Source organism: Marmota flaviventris, chromosome 4, assembly GCF_047511675.1.
Source record: "Marmota flaviventris isolate mMarFla1 chromosome 4, mMarFla1.hap1, whole genome shotgun sequence".
NCBI classification, from domain to species: Eukaryota; Metazoa; Chordata; class Mammalia; order Rodentia; family Sciuridae; genus Marmota; species Marmota flaviventris.
In genome coordinates this window covers 128,694,436-128,706,751 of record NC_092501.1, presented here as the reverse complement: position 1 = coordinate 128,706,751, position 12,316 = coordinate 128,694,436, and positions in this window count along the sequence as shown.

The window sequence follows — 12,316 nt, the reverse complement described above, 5'->3', positions numbered from 1 at the left end:
CAGTGTGATTGGAGCAGAAGGGACAGTAAGAAACTAAGCTCAAAGCTAGAGAGGCGGGCTGTGACCAGGTCAAAAAGGACAAACATACCAATCAATTAGTGTATTATTCTGAGGGCAATGAGGATGGTTATGACCCAATTTATTTTAGAAATTATATTCTGGCTGAATCATGAAGAAAGCATTGAGAGGGGGCAAGAGTCACTGCTAGGAGACCAAAAATCCAGATAAGCCATGTGGAGGACCTTGGCCAAGAGAAGGGCAGCAGTGATGTAGGGAAATCACAGGTGAGAAATATCTAGGAAGTAGAACCAGTGGACTTGGTGATGGTATGTGAGGGGACAATAAAGGAATCCATGATGAGCCCCTGCTGTCCAACTCGAATGATTCAGCCCATTAATTGCTGTTAACTGAAATTGTAATAATAGTTTGCATTTATAGAGCAGTATTTACTTTGTATAAGAACTTGCTTGCTTAATTTTAGCAGATTTCTTATAAGACCACAAGTAAACAACCATAAAGTTGCAGAAGCACTTATCAATAAGCATTTATTTAGCCAATGTGTGCATGAATGAGAGGTAGGGGGAGGTCCACTGAGGCCCAGCTGAGGAGGTTGGGCTCTGTCCCACACGTCTCTTATCCTCCTCTTGGGACCAACAAAGAAAGGAGATCTCCCTTACCAGGTTACAACGTTTACTACAGATGTTTATCTGATCTAAGATAATGTGATACCGGCTTAGGAATAGATAAATAAACCAATGGATTTATTTTTCCTAAAAAAAGAGTTGATAAAGGCTTGAAGAAATATAAACTCTGGTATTGGCAGTCAAATCCATGCAAACAATTTAGAGAGTAAGCTGCCAACCTTTAGTAAAGTTAAAGTAGCTACAACCTATGACCTACTCATGTGGCTCCACAGTGAGTAGAATGCTATCTATGGGAACTCAATGTGTAAGAAAGATAGGATTATAAATTAGCAGAGAAAGGACAGCTCTTTTAAAAAAATGGCATCATGATACTATGCAGAGGGAAAATTGAAATTAGATCCTCACCATGCACTAACACAAAAATAGATTTTCAAATAGATGGGAGATCCGAAGTTATCATTTTTGCTATGAACAGATCTTATGACCTTGGGATGGGGATGGGTTTCTTACAAAGAACACAAATCATTAAGGGAAAGACTGATATATTTGAATATTAAAATTGAAACCTTTATTCAACAACATAGCCAACATCATAGCTAAAACTGCCTTTAACTGGCAATTGTTTAGTATCCACAATGCCTCTAGAATGCTTACAAATCTGCAAAGAATGGTAAGCAAAGTAATAGAGAAACAGGCAAAGGCTGTCAACCAGCAAATCAAAATAAGGAAATTCTCATTGTTAATAAGTATATGAAAAATTTCTCAACTTCACTAGTAACCAAGGAAAAACAAATTGAAATTACAACAAAATGTTATTCAACCCTGATCAATTTGGCAATGATTTAAAAGCCTGACATTATCAAGAGCTGGCAAGGATCAGAAATGCCAATGTTATGGAAGGTTTTTTTAAAGGGCTTTGGAATTTTCTAGATTAAAGGAAATTAATGATACATGATGATTAAATGTAATATTTGATTCCTAATTCAATTCTGGACTGGAGAAAAAAAAAACAAGGACATTATAAAGGCAGTGGGGGAATTTGAATCTGGACTGCATAATAGTGAAATTGTATCAGAGTTCAATTTTGGAGTGTGAGGACTGTGGTTTGCTATGCAGGAGAATGTCCTTGATCTAGGATAGATATATATACATACAATATATATATATATATATATATATATATATATATATATATATATATATTTCAATATATGCTTTAATATATGTATTCATGTTGAAATATGCAAAATCAAAGGCCAAGAAAATTTTGAAGACAGAGAAAGAAAACGTAGTCAAATGTTAGTGACTGTTGAATCTAGATGGAGTGTTTACATATGTTTATTGTACCATTCCGACAACTTTTCTATAAATTTGAAGTGTTTCCCATAAAAAGGAAGCAAGGACATGGAAAAACAGAATTTTTGTCATTGATTTTGACTGTAATTGGGTTTAGAGAACTATCTGGCAGTATCTGATAGAGATATCTAATCTTATAACCCCTAGTTCTACTCTTGAGATGTTTTTCAGAGTGCATAAATAGATGTGTGCAAGACAGTTCACTGTGCTCTTGCTTTTACAGAGGGGAAGCCGAGAAAATTAATGTGCACCACCAACAGAATAAAGACAGCATCTATTCCTGCAGTTCTGCAAGGTGAGTGAACTTGTCCTGTGCGCAATATTTTTAAATCTCAAAAAAAATTATTGAATGAAAAATATTTACTGAGGAATCAGCATAGTAGGATATCACTTCTATATTATTAAATAGCACAATGCAATATTACATCTGTTTATGTGGCCCATGTATAAAAATACCAGGGCTGGGGGCTGGGGTTGTGGCTCAGCGGTAGAGTGCTCACCTAGCACGTTTGAGGCCCTGGGTTTGATCCTCAGCACCGATAAAAGTAAATTAATAAAAAATAGGTACTGTGTCCAACTACAACAAAAAAATAAAATATAAAAAAATACCAGGGATGATAAATATCAAAATTTTAAATATTAGGAAGAAGGAATATGATCCTGGAGCTCCCTCTCCCCCATAGGACTCCTCAACTGTGTCTATAATTAATGTCTTTAAAAAATAATCTGGGAACAATCTAGGAAACCATTAACATGTGACAAAGCTGTGTGGTGAAGAACAGATGTTTATTATATTATTCTCATTGCTTAACTGGAAACACAAAATATTAAATATATTAAATATATATATAAATAAATTATAAATTGTACTAAAATTATTTATATATTTTAAATTATAAATATAATACATAATATATATTTATTTATATATATTTATAAATTATAAGCATACATATAGATTCAAAATCTCTGGCAAAAGAGGACCTGGAAATATGCATTTGACTTTGCTTTTATAGAAAGTATGCTAGAAGCTAGCTCTGAACTTAAGATGTCACTCTCAGCTGAGGCTGATCTCAGAGAGTATTTTTCAAGGCGAGATCTTGGTGGTGATTTTGTACTCACGGAAAGCACTAAATTGACACTGTGAGCATTGACTTGCTGTGGAAATGCTGCATCTCTGTAGTTTTTGAATGTGTGCATCCATACCTGCAGGGGATTAGGAGGGTGGCTGCACCCTCAGGCCCAGTAGCTACACATGGGACAGGACAAAAGCGGCCCAGAGCTAATTGTGAATAGCACAAACCTGCTGTGGTGGGCTGGCGTCCTCTCAGGAAGAACTCCGGCTACTGCTTAGAGCCAGAGGCAGTGCCATCATGGCAGTTGGCATCACTATGTCGTGACTCCTGGCTACAAATGGGGACCTCTCATCAGGGCTCTCGAGGAAGCCCTGTGGGCAATGTTCCCACACTTCTCTTCGACAGTCTCGGTGACAGCAAGGGTGTCCCAGATTTTTGTCCTGTCTTGCATTGTAGCTTGAATCTCAAGGGCAGTGACCTGGAGCCAAATTCTTGGAGAGCACAGAGCATGCTCCTGCTCTAAGGACAAATTTTATGATTTAAGGTATCCCACGGTCTGTTTAAGAATCCTTTGATTTGGTAGACAGTCATGAGCATCCTTTTATGTCAGGCTCTGGACAAAACGGAGTAGTGTAAGATGGACAAGGATAAGTGCAGGCCTTTAGGGAACTCCTAGTTTAGTGTTGGGGTAAAACAGCAGGAGAAGGGTTCCTTGCTAGTTTTTAAAGAATCTTCTGGGAGTGAAAAGAGCACATGGATCTCTGATGGTGCCCAATTCGGTCCTGAACCGGCTTTAAATAGCAAACGTGCCATTATGGCTACTGGCCCCAGAGCGTGAGGGAGTGTGGTGAAATTGGGGCCTGTCCTTAAAAGAAGAAAATGGAGAAGAGACACTCCCGAAGCTTTCAGGGCAAGCAGTACCATATTTTAACAAATAGGCTCAAGACTGTTGGGGCTAAGAATTGCTAAATTTGGAGGCTTACACCTTGGAAGAGTGAATGCCTTGCTGGGTACCCAGCCACAGAGGACCCAGTAATGAACCCCTGTTTGATGGAGCTGTTTATCCTTCAGTCCCTCCACCCTTCACACAGGTAAACTCAGGTGATGCCTCTGTTCCTGGAACGTCCAGCCTGGCTTGGGAAGGTGCTCCTCGGCAAACAGTTTAGTTTACCAAAAGGTTTAGGAGGAGAAGAGGTAGAAGAGAACATTCCAGAGCATTTTGAAGTCCGGCCAGCCACTTCAGATTTGAACACCATACCTGAGTTCTTTCTGTGTGCCATTAGACACATTAACTAATCTCTTTGAGCCTCAGTTTCCCTAGTTATCAAGTGGGAATTAATAATTGCTACCCTATAGGGTAGTTATTAGGACTAAATGAGACAAAGCATGCTAGGCAGAGAGTACTGTACCTATTCAGTACTTAATGAAAGTTAATTTTCACTGACACTGTGATTGTGCCCATGTTTCTTATATATACCCTTTTGAAAATCCACTGGCCTTTAGTGCTTTTTTGCTCTATCTTCTACCTAATGCCATTAGATAGATTCCATCAAACTTTGCATTCTGCAGTTGATACTATGAAGATAGGAGGCTTATTGAGTGTGCCTTTTTCTTAAGCTCCTCTGGAGATTCAACACTGTCTTTCCCCTCCCCACAGTCAAGAAAACCTGAGGATGATCACTGTAGGCTTTTACACAAGGAAGACACACGACTACGTGAGCCTTCTTGCAGGATCACTTAATTATCTTGGGATCAAATTGATTACAAGTACCTAATATAGTTCATAAGCTTTTGTGTCTTCATTTGTCAACCTCCCCTAATGCTCTTATTTCTGATATTACTCTCGGGCTTCCGGGTCTATTGTACTACTCAGGGCAAAGGGGTGTTATATTTTACACGCTGTTGAAATAAGCTCTTGTCATTTTCTGTACTAACCCTGGATGAGTCAGATGTTCCCTTCGCAGCAGCATAGTCTCTGCAGCAGCTGACTTAATGGTCAGGGCGCCGTTCTCTTGGAGGGACCCTGCTCTGCTGCCACCTAGTGGCGAGTTTTGTAATGAGTAAAAGAAGATGAGAGATGTAGTTCCAAGTCACCCCTTTGGAAATGAGACCCTCTGTTGCTGTGTCATTCCGGATGACAGTGTGTTGATAGATATTTACTAATTTTTGTAAAAGATGACTGTCTAAGTGCTTCTGCCATACTGGAGGCTGTCTTTGAAAACCAATTCCATTTTATTTTTCTCTTCGAAATGCTCCCTAGCAGAGGAAGAATTAGGCTGGCACTGGGGAGGTGAGGACGTATGGCTAATTTTCCCCAGCCTTTAGAATGTGCCAAGTTCTATTTTAAGCACTTAGAACATCTCCACTTAATCCTATTTCAACCCGGAGGAGGGTTCTGTAATAACAAAGTTAACCTCTTTGTGTCTTGTTTTCTTCATCTCCAAAATGGCATCATTGTGAGAATCGGTTCGGTGGATTGTCTTTAGGATTAAGGAGTTGGCACCTGGTCAACAGACAACAGTGGTTGGCACAAGCAATGCTGTTAAGCCTTTGCTTTCTTGGGTCAGCAACTTTTCTCTTTCCTGACTACTTCTTGTGGTTCCTCCAACCATGATCAAATCACCATTTATTTCCCCCTTGTCTTATTTAGATAATATTTGCTTTTAGAAATACGTTGCCAAGAAACTCACAGTGTTTATTCGGGAAGTGGAATTCATTCACAGAGATTTCTTCAAGAGTTGAGAAAGCCCAGATGCAAGCAGAAAAGAGCCAGGGCACACCTGGTCCCAGGTACACACCTCCTACTTGACAAAAGCATATTGAGGCTTTCTCTAGGGCCTGTGCCCGAAGCCCAGCTAAGGATTGTTCTGATGGTCATGCCCATTTCTTCTCATATTGGTTCCAAATCCTCTCAAGTAATCTCAAGTAGTAGGTGTTACTAATTTATACTAGATTACTTATCAAAGTTTTAAATTTATGCTCATGGACACCAATATTCCATTGTGTGCTATCTTACATTTTTTTAGTCTTGGAGTCTGCGCCATCTGCTTGTGGGTTTCTGGAAGGGGTCTGGATAGATGTCTGCCTCGTGTTTTTCAGTATATCCCATAAGCCTGAACAAAGCCTGACATGACAAGGTTCACTTATTATTTCCTCCTTTTCAGGAACTGCTATGTGCAATAATAAAATGCTGTTGCTTCTTAGTGATTTGTTTGTGGTAGAAGAGCCCAAAATTATATCCTGCTGGAGAAAGATCTTGTTCACCTCAAAAACAAAGTTCTATTTCTTTCAGATAGAGTGTAATTTGACTTGTCTTACTCTTCATGGATATTACGTTTCCATCTTGGCTTCTCTGAAGTCTGATATGGTTTTCTTTGTTGTATCATGGGGAAGATGAGAACTTAAGACCAAAAAAAAAAAAAACTCCGAATATTTGAGCTCAGCTTTACTTTTATCTTGACAAAAAGGTGTAAGAGTTAAACAGACCTTGGCTGATGTTAGCTCCTGATGCTCTATGTCCAGTAGGAGGAACTACAACAGACTTAACTGGAAGACATGTCCTATTGATTTGGCAGTTGGGAAAATGGCAAATAATCAAATTCTTTCTCCATCTCCGATCACCACTGTGATTCTTTGGCAGCAAGGAAAAACAAAACACTCTGAGTTGGTTAAAAAAAGAACATTAGCACAGCAGATATGATATCTGAGCAGATTGCCATGAGCACACTTTCTAGGATTGAATCTCCAGCTGTTGAGTAATTTCAAATTCCAATACATTACCTTTCCATAGTTGGACAGGAAACTGGGAATATAGGATCTTGTTAAGTAAAGGTTTTGTGAGTCACCTGGGGCAGAGGGAAAGAAACACACAACATTTACTTTTGGTACCTGGTACCATTTCAAAATCCTCCTCTTTTCTTAGCTTTTATATACTTAAAAATTACTTAAATGGATTTTTTCAAATAAAGATAAAACACATCTTAGACTTATATGCTAAAAACTATAAAATTCTAATGAAAGAAATAAAGAAAAACTAACTAAATAAAAAGACATACCATGTTTATGGATTGGAAAACTGAACATGATAAACTATGTCAGTTTTTCCAAAAATGATAAGCTTAATGCAACTCCTGTCGTTATCCCAGAAAGATTCGTTTTATAATTATAGACATTTTTTTGATATTTATATGGAAAGAACTAGAATAGCTTCAAGAAGTTTGTAAGATGTTAAAGTGGTAGAAATCACTCTAACCAGTTTTAAGATCTAGTACGTACTGTAGTATTCAAAACAGTCTGGTGTTGGTGAAGCAATGGAAACATAAATCAATGGAATGGAATAAAGAATTAAGAAATAGATCCATATAAGTATGCCCAAGGGACTTTTTGTGGTGCTCAATAAAATACATATAGCAAATTTTACCATCTTAATCATTTTAAGTGTACAGTTTAGTGGTATTAAATAGATTCATAATGTTGTGCAATTATCATCACCACCCATCTCCATAACTCCTTTCATCTTCTAAAACTGAAACTCCATACCTATTCAAAATAACTACCATTCCCCCAAACCCTTAGACTTGGAAACCACCATTCTATTTTCTGTCCCTATGATTTTGACTATTCTAAATCCTTCAGAGAAGTAGAATCAGATCGTGCTATTGCTTTGTGACTGGATTTTAAAACATAGCATAATATCTTCAAGGTCTATCTATTTTGTAGCATACTGAAAAATTTCCTTTCTTTTTCAGGGTGAAAAACATCCCATTATAAGGATATACCCTATTTTGCTCTTGAAAATAGTATGATTATCTCTTTGAGACTCCACTTTTAATGTTTTGGATATACAAACCAAGAATTGGTGAAATTGCTGGATCATATGGTAATCATACTTTGAACTTTTTGAGGAAATACCATACTGCTCCACACAGGAAATACCATACTGCTCCACACAGGAGCATTGTACATTTTCAGCAACAACACACCGTGATACCAATTTCTCTACATCCTGTTATTTTCTGATTCTTTTTGTTTAGTTTTGTGGTCTTGAGTATTGAAATCAGGTTTATGTATCCCTGAGTTAAATCCCCAGTATTTTTTATTTATTATTTTCAATCAGGGTCTCACTAAGTTGCTGATGCTGCCCTTAAACTTGCAATCCTCCTGCCTCTGCCTCCAGAGTCTATGGAATTTCAGGTATGTGCCACCATACCTGGTTATTTTCTGGGTTCTTAAAAATTTTGTTTGTTTGTTTGTTTTGTTTTGTGGTGCTAGAGATCTTTACAAAATATGTTTATAGGAGCTATCACAGTGAGTATAAGATGGCATTTCTTTATAGCTTTTATTGGAATTTTCCCATGACCTCAGACATCTTTTCATGTTTCTATCAGCGATTTATGTCTTCTCTAAAGTATCTGTTCAAGGCCTTCACCCACTTTTGAATCAGGCTGTTTTGTTGCTTTTGGGTTTTGAAGTTCTCTGTATATTCCGGATATTAATCTCTTGTAAAATGTACATTTTGTAAATATTTTCTTCCTTCTCTGGGCTGCCTTTTTCTAATGATAATGTTTTCCAATGCATAAATCAACTGGGATTTTTTTTTATGAATAGTTCAAAACAATTTAATGGAAGAAGAATTTTTTTTTCAACAAATGACACTGCAGAAGTTGTATCCATAAGTAAAAAAAAAAAAAAGTAAACAAACAAAACTTTAAACTAAATCTCACATTTTAAATGAAAGTTAACTCAAAATGAATCATAGGTGTAAATAGAAAACATAAAACTTTAAAATTCTTAAAAGAAAACATAGGGGGAAATTTTTAGGGTCTAGAAATAGATAGAAAATTCTTAAATGTGATACCAAAAGCACAATTCATAAAAGAAAACCAATCATTTGGACTTCATCAAAATTAAACTTTTTTATCTGCAAAAGACTTTTAAAAAGGGCTGGGGTTGTGGCTCAGTGGTAGAGCACTTGCCTAACCCGTGTGAGGCACTGGGTTTGATCTTCAGAACCACATAAAAATAAATAAATAAAGATATTGTGTCAATCTACAACTAAAAATATTTTTAAGTCAGCTGTGGTAGAGGCCATGCTGCTGTGAAGCAAAAGATATGAACAGACATTTCACCAAAGAGGATATACAGATGAGAAAAAAGAACATGAAACAATTTTCTCCATCATTAGCCAGTAGGGAAATTTAAATCAAGTATCACTATGCATCCATTAAAAGAGCTAAAACAGATGGTTTGTTCATTGCTGGTAGGAATGTGAAAGGTTACAGTCATCTATTAGAAGACTAAATGTATAACCTAGAAGTTAACACCCATGGTCTTTTATCCCAGAAACAGAAAAAGATATGTACACATAAAAATGTGTACACAAATGTTCAAAGCAGTATTATTTGTAGTAACCAAAAATAGTCCATGTGAAAACAACCCATATGGTCTTCAATGGGTAAATACTTAAACAAACAGTGGTATCTCCATATGAACTACTTCTCAGCAATAAAAAGAAATGAATTATTGACATATGTACCAATTTGAATGTATCTCAGAGAAATTACAATGAATGAAAAAGCAATTTTCAAGAAGTTACAGACTATATGATTCCATTTATATAACATTTTTGAAATGACAAAATTACAGAAATGGAGAACAGATCACTAGTTTCTAGGGAACAGAGAATGGATATGAACAGGGAATGGAAGTATCATGAGGGATTATTTATTTATTTGGTATTGGGGATTGAACTCAGGGACATTTGACCATGAGCCACAACCCCAGGCCAATTTTGTATTTTATTTAGAGACAGGGTCTCACAGAGTTGCTTAGCACCTCATTTTTGCTGAGGCTGGCTTTGAACTTGCGATCCTCCTGCCTCAGCCTCCAGAGCTGCTGGGATTAGCATAAGGGATTTTTGTGATGATGGAACTATTGGATATCTTGATTACGGTGGTAGTTGCATAATCTATGCATGTGATAAATTTTCATAGAACTATATACACATACAAGTGCATATAAAAATTAGTGAGACCCGTGTACTATGTATAGATTGTACCAATATGGGTTTCATAGCTTTGATATTGTACTATCATTATGCAAATTGTTGTCATTGGGTCTTCTGTAATATTTTTACAACTCCTGATGAATCTGTAGTTATTAAAACAAAATACAAAAAAAATAGTCTCATGGTAACCACTTATATGATACAGAAGTATTCCTCCCCCCAAAATGTGGTAATTGCCTAACCTCTTTTAATTCTAGCTCCTAAAGCCAAATTCTGGTGGAGAGCCTTTATTATGTTGTCTTTAATTATCAGCACATACAAAAATACATAGGATTCTGTTTCTTTTGTTTGTTTTTTTTACAAATACATGTTTCATATGCTTTATCCCAAAATTTGCTTCTGGCCCTTAACAACTTGCCATGGACACCCCTCATGTTAGGTCAATTTATATGCATAGCTTTTTCTGATTGTCTAACACCTGCACAGTTTATGTATTAGCTATGCCACAGCTTATATAATTGCTCCTTTAATGATAGACTTTTGGGCTGTCTGTAGTTTTTTTTTTTGTCACTGCCAATAATAATGCCTTGTTGTATTTCTGACAAGCCCAAACTTCCACCATTGATTTGTAAGCTTTATTTTGGTAATGGAATCTTCAAATTCAATCCTACCACCGAACTTGATAAGTGAAACACAGAGACCTGCTCAGGTTGAATGAGGTGGGTGAGCTCAGAGTCCCTGTGTCCTTTCAGCATCCCTAGATGCATCTCTGTGAACTATCCGGGCTCAGGGAGCAAAGAAAGAAACTGTTGCATCCACCTGCGATACCTACCTGTCATCCCAGCTCCTCTCCTGACCTGAACTCTGATGTCTACATCCCCCAATCTTTTGGGGGTTTAGAGGACAGGGGCTCTGAAGCCAAGACCTGTTTCTCAACTTGGGAATTTTCTGAAGAGAACAAAGTGATATGATTTGAAAAAAAATGGCTGAACCTACATGCACTAATAAGAACAGTATCTGGACATATCAGTGTGGTGACCTATCCAGGACTCTGGTATCCAACTCCAGTTTCTCCTCACTGAGGACCAGGGAATTGCCCCAGTGTGATGCAGGCCCAAAGTACAGAAGAAGGTCCGGGGACCTTCTTGTGTCTGGTGTTAGATTTTCCCTCATTGCCTCTGCTGGGCTTCGTATCTCCATGCTGGGAATGCTGATTTCTTAATCTTAACCTATGCAGTTGCTTAAAGTGCAGTTTTTAAGTCCCGTGTTGTGGACTTAAGTCCCTGGTCGTTGTCAAATTGATTTTTGCAAAAGACGTTCCTTCCCTCGCCAATGCTCAGTGAATGCCAGTTGCTGGCTCCTCAGCCTGATGGATATGGTGCCCACTTGCTCAAACCCTTAGCATTTCCTGTTTAAGTCATTCCATGAGTGTTAATCACTTCATATTCCATCTTCTGTGGTTTCATTAGAGTCTGTATAACTTTGGATCTGATGTCAGAAAAAGAACAAAACATGATAAACCCAGTGGCTCCTAGACAATGTCTATTGTTCAGGCACATAAGTGACTCGGTCCTATCCTGAGCTCTGGGACAGTGCTAGGTAAGTTAGCACATATGTATGCATGGCATGATGTATGGCATGGTCTCTGTCCCCAGGGAACTTATAATAAGGTGCTGGGTATAGACATGGAAATGGAGAAAGTAAACCTGGTCGTTGTTTGCAGTGAGACAGGTTACGGTTGAGGTCTGGTTACGTAACCTTAAACAGGTTACGGTTGAGGTCTGGTGAGACAGCCAGCAAGAGAAAGGTGAAAACAGCCCACAGGTTGCTGGAGACCTGAGACAGACCAGGACTGAGCTCCAGGCTGTGAACATGGTCATCTGCATGGAGTGGGTAACTGAAGTTATGACGGCTTTTCTGGAGGTCGTGTGTGTCTGCATGAGATCTAAGCAGTGGGGAAGACGGCAGGGGATACCAAGGCCTAGGAGAGCTTAAGGAGAATTGAAGGAGCAGGGCTGACAGGCCAGGGGGATGCGGGGAGTTGAGGAGAACAGGCCAGGGCTCTGATAATGAAGGAGGCTTCCCGGCACGCCCTGCTGGGCCCCTAGCAGCACCATCTGTAACTCCGACAACAGTCCCTGGGACCTGCAGCCACACACTGGCTTCCTTCTTGGTGTCGCTGGGCCCGTGGAACAGGAACTGTCCCTACACTGAGCAGAACTGTTTCTTGACAC